At 48.5% G+C, this 7,500-nt stretch overlaps 1 protein-coding gene across 3 annotated transcripts in view; it reads right to left on the reverse strand.

The window, feature by feature from the left end:
• Positions 1 to 7,500, reverse strand: part of LOC143299370 (plexin-A2-like) — a 128,587-nt gene that overhangs the window by 106,383 nt on the left and 14,704 nt on the right. The gene's annotated exons all lie outside the window — the stretch shown is intronic.

A 7,500-nucleotide genomic window follows, 5' to 3' on the forward strand; every position in this document is an offset into this window, starting at 1 on the left:
AGGAGGAATAGGGTTGGGAGGAGGAAGAGAAGGTGGAGGAATAGGGTTGGGAGGAGGAAGAGGAGGAGGAGGAATAGGGTTGGGAGGAGGAAGAGAAGGTGGAGGAGGAATAGGGTCGGGAGAGGAAGGTGAGGAAGCAGAAGCAGCAAAAATGGTGACCCAGTCAATCAGCAGAAGAAGAACGATGATGTCGAAGAAGTTGACCAATTACGACACGAAGGCATGGCAAAAGGCAAGATGAACAGCAAATGGGATGAGGAAGAAAAAGGAATGGCAGACGAATAGAGGAAGAAGATTTCAGAGAGAGAGACAGAAACAGAAACAGAGACAGAGACACACACACACACACACACACACACACACACACACACACACACGCACACACACACACACACAGAGATACTCAGACTCACACAGAAAAAAAAAACATGGCCGCTTCACAAGACGTAACACAGAGAGAGTCAGAGACAGACAGAGACAGAGACAAAGGATCTCCAAAGACTCAAAGAAAAAAACATGGCCACTTCACAAGACGTAACACACACACACACACACACACACAGAGAGATACAGACAGACAGACAGACAGACAGAGAAAGAGGGAGAGAGAGAGAGAGAAGAGATCTCCCAAGACTTATAAAAAAAACACACAAAAAAACCATGGCCACTTCACAAGACGTAACAGACAAAACTGCCAGCACCCGGCATGCACCGCGTTTCCTCTTCCCTCCTCCAGACCCACAATGCACTGGGGGGCGGGGAAGGGGAGGGGGAAGGGGGGGGGGAATCCACGTCGGCTGCTGAACAAATAAACTGAAGCTGGGATCAAGAGATCAGCTCAGACCTTTTTTTTTTTTTTTTTTAATTTTTCTTCTTTTGTCTTCCTTCTTTCCTTTTTCTTTCCATCTTTTCTCTCCACTCCTCCACCCCACCCGCCCCCCCTCTCTCTGCCTGATGGGTACAGACACTGGGCTTTATGCGGGGGTAGGGTACCAAGGATCTGACGTCTCCTCTTCTGTTTTAAACAGTGTGTGTGTATGTATGTCATGTGTGTTCTGTGAGCGAACGATTTCCGCGTGTTCCCGCCGTGATACCCGTGGCAGGAAGAAAGGGAAGATGGAAATAGTCTGGTTTTGTGTGTGTTCTCCTGGTGTTATGGATGGGGGGCGGAGGGGGGGGGAGGTGCGGAGGGAGGGGGAGGTAGGGGGGGGGGGAGTGGGGATGGTGTGTGTGTGTGTGTGTGTGTGTGTGTGGGTGTGTGTGTGTACATACATACATATATACATGTATGTGTGTGTGTGTGTGTGTGTGTGTGTGTGTGTGTGTGTGTGTGTGTGTGTGTGTGTGTGTGTGTGTGTGTGTGTGTCCTAGTCTGCATCTCTTCGTGTGTGAGTGAGTGTGAGAGAGTGTGAACGTATGTGTATGCATGTACATGTTTGTGTTTGAGAGAGAGAGAGAGAAAAAGAGAGGCTGAATAGGCGAAGCGGATATGGAGGATAGGAAAAACAGGACAAAGAGACAAAGAGGCGAAACGGGAACAGGAGAATCGGACCTGCTCCTAAGGAATCAACCCACTGCATCCGTTCCCATGGCAACCCACATCAACAAAGTCACCATGGAGTTATGAGCGTCCGGCACCACTTCGTGTTTCTACCTGACATGGGCACAGCACTGGTGTGCTGTTTTCATCACCTATTGGCTACACGGTACTAGTGTGCAGTTTTAACCCCCTACTGGCTACATGGCACTGGTGTGGAGTTTAACCACCTATTGGCTAAGGCCCTTAAAGTCAGCTTGTTCAGGGCTGGGGGGTGGGCGGGGGCCTGGGGGGCGGGGGGGGCAAGGGGGAAGTGAGGGCGAAGGGTGGGTCGGGGGGGGGATGGGGGTGGGGGCATCATCTCGATCAGACTGCACAAATGTAAGACACCCCTACTCACATGTGTGCCAGTGTGTTCCTCTCTCACCTTATCCACAGCAATCGGGGAGCCAGCCTTTCCACGGCACAGCAGTCAGCGCCCACTACTAAGCATGTTAACCGTGCATATCCTGAGCTTTGTGGAAAAACACTTTTGCTAAGGTTTAAAGACAGCATTCTAAAGGCTGCAGTCAGCAGGTTGCTCACAAGATCGTTAATCATAATCTATAGAATGAGTCTCAAAGAGTTCAAGTTTAATGCAAAGTTAGAACTTTTTTTTTTCGTCGTCGTCGTCGTCTTCTTCCTCCGACAGCTACGGACTGAAAGGGAATTAACGCGCGTGACTGCGCCTTGTGTTAACAGTAGACGACGTTGTTTGGTAGTGTGCATGAGTCAATCATGACCCAGCATGGCAGAACAGTGGAGCGGGCGGGGGGTGGGGTGGGGTGGGGGTGGGGGATGTCAGTGGAACTTGAAGGGTGGGAGAGGTGGGTAGGAGGAATGCAAACCAACAGTCGCTTTTTACAACAACAGCAGCAACAAAATGTGTACAAATATTACGAACAACAACAGCAAGAAAACAACCCCGATTTGACCCATCCACCAGTCAGCTTGGCTCACAGCCCAGTTTTATTTAATTTTCATGTTAATGTTTTACACAAACCTATTGTAATGTTTTACACAAACCTATTGTAATGTTTTACACAAACCTATTGTAGGCTCTCAAGGCCTCGTCAACGCGTCGGGTTTATAAATAGGAAGGTCAGGCTTTTGCTGCTCTTTTTATTTTTTTTGTTTTATTTCTTCTTCTTTTTTTTCTTCTTTTTTTTTAAAAGAAGTTTTCACAGCAGATGTGGTTGATATGGATCTGTTCGTACGCTCTGACGCTTTGAAAAATGAAACTCACACCTCAGCCAATGAAAAAAAAAACCCACAAAAACACACACCTTAAAACACACCACAACACAAACTCCCAAAAGGGGAGCAAAGAATCATACAGATAGGAAAAAAAGTATATTGCCCATTGCCATACAAGGAAATAAGCAATATGCTAGAAAGAGACTTTTACAGGTGCTCGCAGACCAGTTCTGAGTTTCGGTCTCAGACTATTATCAAATACATTACGGACCAAGTATTGTTCTAATGTCAAGTGCATATGCTTTAGTAAGCTGACAATTAGGCATATAATTTTTGACTGTAGCTTGATGAAGCCTTATGTACACGAAAGTGTGTCTTCACAAGTGACTGAGAACGTTGATGTTTTTGACTTTTTGCATTCATTATCAGTTGTTTCGCTTGTCAGTTTAACGAATTCTCTTTAACGAAGTCCTTTAAGTAATTTCCTGTAATTGTATATAGATTTTATTTTTCAAATTTCACCCTCATTTCACCCTCATCTGCCCAGTTTCCCCCAACCCTCCATTCATTCACATCTCCCACCCCTTTTAACCGATAATACTCAAATGTATTCATAAATACTTTAACAAAATCACCGATATGTGTGACGGGACATTAACAAAATTCCTCCACACACCATAAAACACACCACGCCACAAACTACCAAAACAGATCGTATCCAATCAAGCAGCGGTAACTTTAAACATTGGGATGGGAGACTCCGGATCACAAAATCTCATGTTCGTTGGCTGTTGAGTGTTCAACTGCAGCGACTAAACTACAACAGGCCTGTGACTGCATAGTTCAGTCATACACACATTCAGTAATGATTTAACTATACGTGTATTTCTCCAGACTTTTCCATGATCAAGTCTGGGCCCAATGAAAAAAAAAAGAACCTGGAACAGAAAGGAAGAAGGTTGAGAGGAAGGGAGGGGCAGAGGTGCAGGAGGTGGTGTGTGTGTGTGTGTGTGTGTGTGTGTGTGTGTGTGTGTGTGTGTGTGTGTGAGCGTGCGTGCGTGCGTGCGTGTGTGTGTGTGTGTGTGTGTGTGCGTGTGTGTTTGTGTGTGTGTGTGTGTGTAAGAGAGAGAATGAGACAGAGAGAGAGAGAGAGAGAGAGAGAGAGAGAGAGAGAGAGAGAGAGAGAGAGAGAGAGAGAGAGAATGCCAAAATTTGAGAGAGAATACCGTGACATAATATAATATACAATCGCTGGCACTGGTTGCATCCAACTAGTTATTCAGAAACGTGTGTGCTTTAATCAACTCTCCCATGCTTTGAGCACATCTTCTCTGCACCCGCACCCCCACCCCCCGTCACAACACCAACACCTTCGTTACCCCCACCCCTCTTTTCACTTTCAACTTCTGAAATACACCCTGTGCCCCCTCCCCCCCCACCCCCCTCTCAGCTAATCTCTCCGCCCTACTTCCCCCCCTTTCCCCCTCTCATCAGTCTTCTTCCAGACCAGCACCCTCCTCTGATTACCTGAAGGTGCTAAACACCCGTCACACACTCCGGCTCTACAGGAGGGCTGCTGCTGCTGTTGCTAGACCCAATCTCTGTCTGTCTCTCTCTGTGTCTGTCTCTCTTTCTGTTTGTCTGTCGCTCTCTCTCTCTCTCTGTCCGTCTTTCCTCTCTCTCACCCTTATCTATCTCCTCTCTGTCTCTCTTTCTCTGTCTTGTCTGTCTCTCGCTCTGTCCTATCACTCCTCTCTCTCCCTACCTGTGTCTCCGTCTCCCTTTCTGTGTCCTAGCTGTTTCTCCCCCCCCCCCCCTCTCTCCCTCTTCTCTCTCCCTCTTCTGTCTCTCTCTTTCTCTCTCGGCCTTGCAGTAAATTATTTCTGAGTTCAGAGTTCTCATCTCTCTCTCTCTCTCTACCTGGATGTGCTCGGTTCGAGCTTCTCTCCACCCCCCCCCCCCCCACCCCCTCACTCTCCCTCTCATTGCCTTGATGAGCTCGGTTGGTAAAAGGAGAAGGGCTGTCTCTCTCTGTCTCTCTCTCTCTCTCCTCTCCCCCCTCTCCTCTCCAACCCCCCAAGCCCCCCCCCCCCCTCGCCCTCCCTCTCTCTTTCCTCTCTCTGTGCCTTGATGTGCTCATGCAGGTAAGCGGAGAAGGGGCTGAGGGGATAGGGGGTATGTTACGGATCATTGGCAGTGCAGCCTAGCGTGCAGTTCTGTGGAGGCAGTGCTCTAATTGACTTGTGTCAATAAGGATGAGCACCAGCCTTCATTACAGGATCTGGGGGATGCTGGGAGCCTGAGGTGAGCAAGGGTTGAGGGGGGGGGGAGGGTGTGATATGGGAGGAGAGGGAGTTGGCGGTGGGGGTGGGGTGGGGTGGTTGGAGAGGTGGAGAGTGGAGGTGGTAGTGTGGTGAGAGTAGTGGTAGTGAGGAGAAATGTTCAAGTACGGGTAGGGACTATTAGTGGTGGGGGGGGGGGGGGGGATAAGGTTTTAAGCAGAAGTGGAGTAAAACACATCACAGACTGCGGTTCTGTTTTAAAAAATTAAATTAAGTTAAAAAATAAAAAATAAAGGAAGCAACATTCTTCTTGTATCTCTCTTCTTACACACATACACACACATAATATATATATATATATATATATATATATATACACATCTCCTGTGTGTATACATGTATGCATTATGTTATATCAATATACATCTTTCTGAATGTATACGTGTGTGTGTGTGTGTGTGTGTGTGTGTGTGTGTGTGTGTGTGTGCATGCGTCCATGCATGCATAGACATAAATAGAGAATGGAAAGGGGGGGGGGGAGAGAAAAACAAAACAAAGACAGGCAAGAAAAGAAGCAAAGCTAGGACTTTTAAAGTTCTCAAAACACCCATCCCACAACACTTCAATCAACAGAACACAGGACGCAGTTTTCAGACATTTTTCCAGCGAAAACTATATTCCACGCCTGAAAGCACACAGTACAGCACCCACAGTCTGCTTGTAGGTCACCAGAGAGTCGTGCAGGTTGTTAGCAAACAGAAAAAAAGACAAAGAAAGAAACCTGAAACATGATCAAACCAAGCTGGTCCTCCTCTGAAGCGTGGTCTCATGGCGACCTTGCGTCAACAGTTCCCTGCGGACATGCCGGCGCTGAGACTGAGACAGAACGAATCCGGGCTGTGGCTGTGCATGGGATGGAGGATGGAGGATGAAAGGATGCTAGGTGTGGGGAGGGGGGGGAGGGCGGAGGGTGGGGGGGGGGGGGAGAGTGTTGGTGTCAGAAAGTGCGACCTGGGTGGTGGTGGTAGTGGTGGTGGTGAAAGCTGTAATGCCGCTGAAACGGAACAGAAGACTTCGGGACACACCACACACACCACACACATGCATGCACTTCACAATCTTACGACGCACAGTCTTCTGCACTAACTTTCTCACGAAAAACGAAGGACCTCCCCTAATACAACACACACACGACCAAAGCTGCACCCGAGTGTGAAAACTCACTGTGTGGGAAGAGGGCTGTATTGGGGGAATTCTGTCACGAGACACAAACGGCCACCACATGGTCAACTCAACCCACTCTGCAGCAAACCAGCAGCAGATGTTGGATAATGAGCAGCCAGCCACTGCAAATTGCTACACTACACAGGAATCCACGACTGTTGTACCGAGAGAGAGAGAGAGAGACAGAGTGAGGGGGACGGGGTGGGGTGCGGAGGGGGGCGGGGGGGGGGGGGGGGGGGGGGGTTCAAGAGCAAAGAAAAAGACGGGTGCCTCCACCATCACCTTGCACAGCAGAACGATTCCACCAAACCGTGCGCTCACACGCTTGTCCGTTCGCACACGACAGTCGTGGAACGTAAGCAACCCAAAATATACATGCTCAAGACTTCGGGGTAGGAAACATAAATTACTGCACATCTTGGGTAAGAAGGGGGGTGGGTGGGGGTGAGAGGCAGTGTGGAGGGGAGAAAGAGAGGGAGGGGGGAGGGTGCACGGAACGAAGAGAGAAAGGAGGGACGGATGGGGGTGGAGGAGGATGAAGAAGAACGTATTTCATGAGTAATGCCTGCAGACAGCGGCGTACAATGACGGCATAGCGCACGGGACGTCCGACAGACCACAAAACGAAAGAAGAAGAGGGTTCGGGACGTTTGTGTGCCTTTTGATGTCGGCAATCAGACCCCCTCGCGGCTTGTGTCTGTTGCCAGAAGGCGTGTATAACTTGCGAAATACGATAGGAAACTGCACACACACACACACACACACACACACACACACACACACACACACATATATATTTCTCACGCACACAAACACGCTCGTTCGGAACCATTTGGGAATTTATTTCTTGCAAGCGGGTTCCTCTTCTTCTTCTCCCTCAGGTCTTAAGAGATCACTGCATGGGGCGCCGTGCAAATGAAATGTTCATGTGGCATGTGTTGGACAAGTTAAATCTGGCGAAGCCCTGCCCTCTCCAAATCGATTTTTTTTGTTGGGTTTACGCCCCACACGCGACAGTTAACAGACCTATCAGGTTACGTACCAGGAGTAAGCAGTAGATTACCAGTAATACAGGCCCACATCACACGGTGGCTTAAAACACTATCTGCTTGATTCGTCTTCTCCCTCACTTCTGGTCTGTTAACAAATCTTGTAAACAACAACAACAAACTAACAAACAAACAACAACAACAACAACAAAGTCACCCACACCTCATGGCA

Source organism: Babylonia areolata, chromosome 25 (assembly GCF_041734735.1).
Source record: "Babylonia areolata isolate BAREFJ2019XMU chromosome 25, ASM4173473v1, whole genome shotgun sequence".
NCBI classification, from domain to species: Eukaryota; Metazoa; Mollusca; class Gastropoda; order Neogastropoda; family Buccinidae; genus Babylonia; species Babylonia areolata.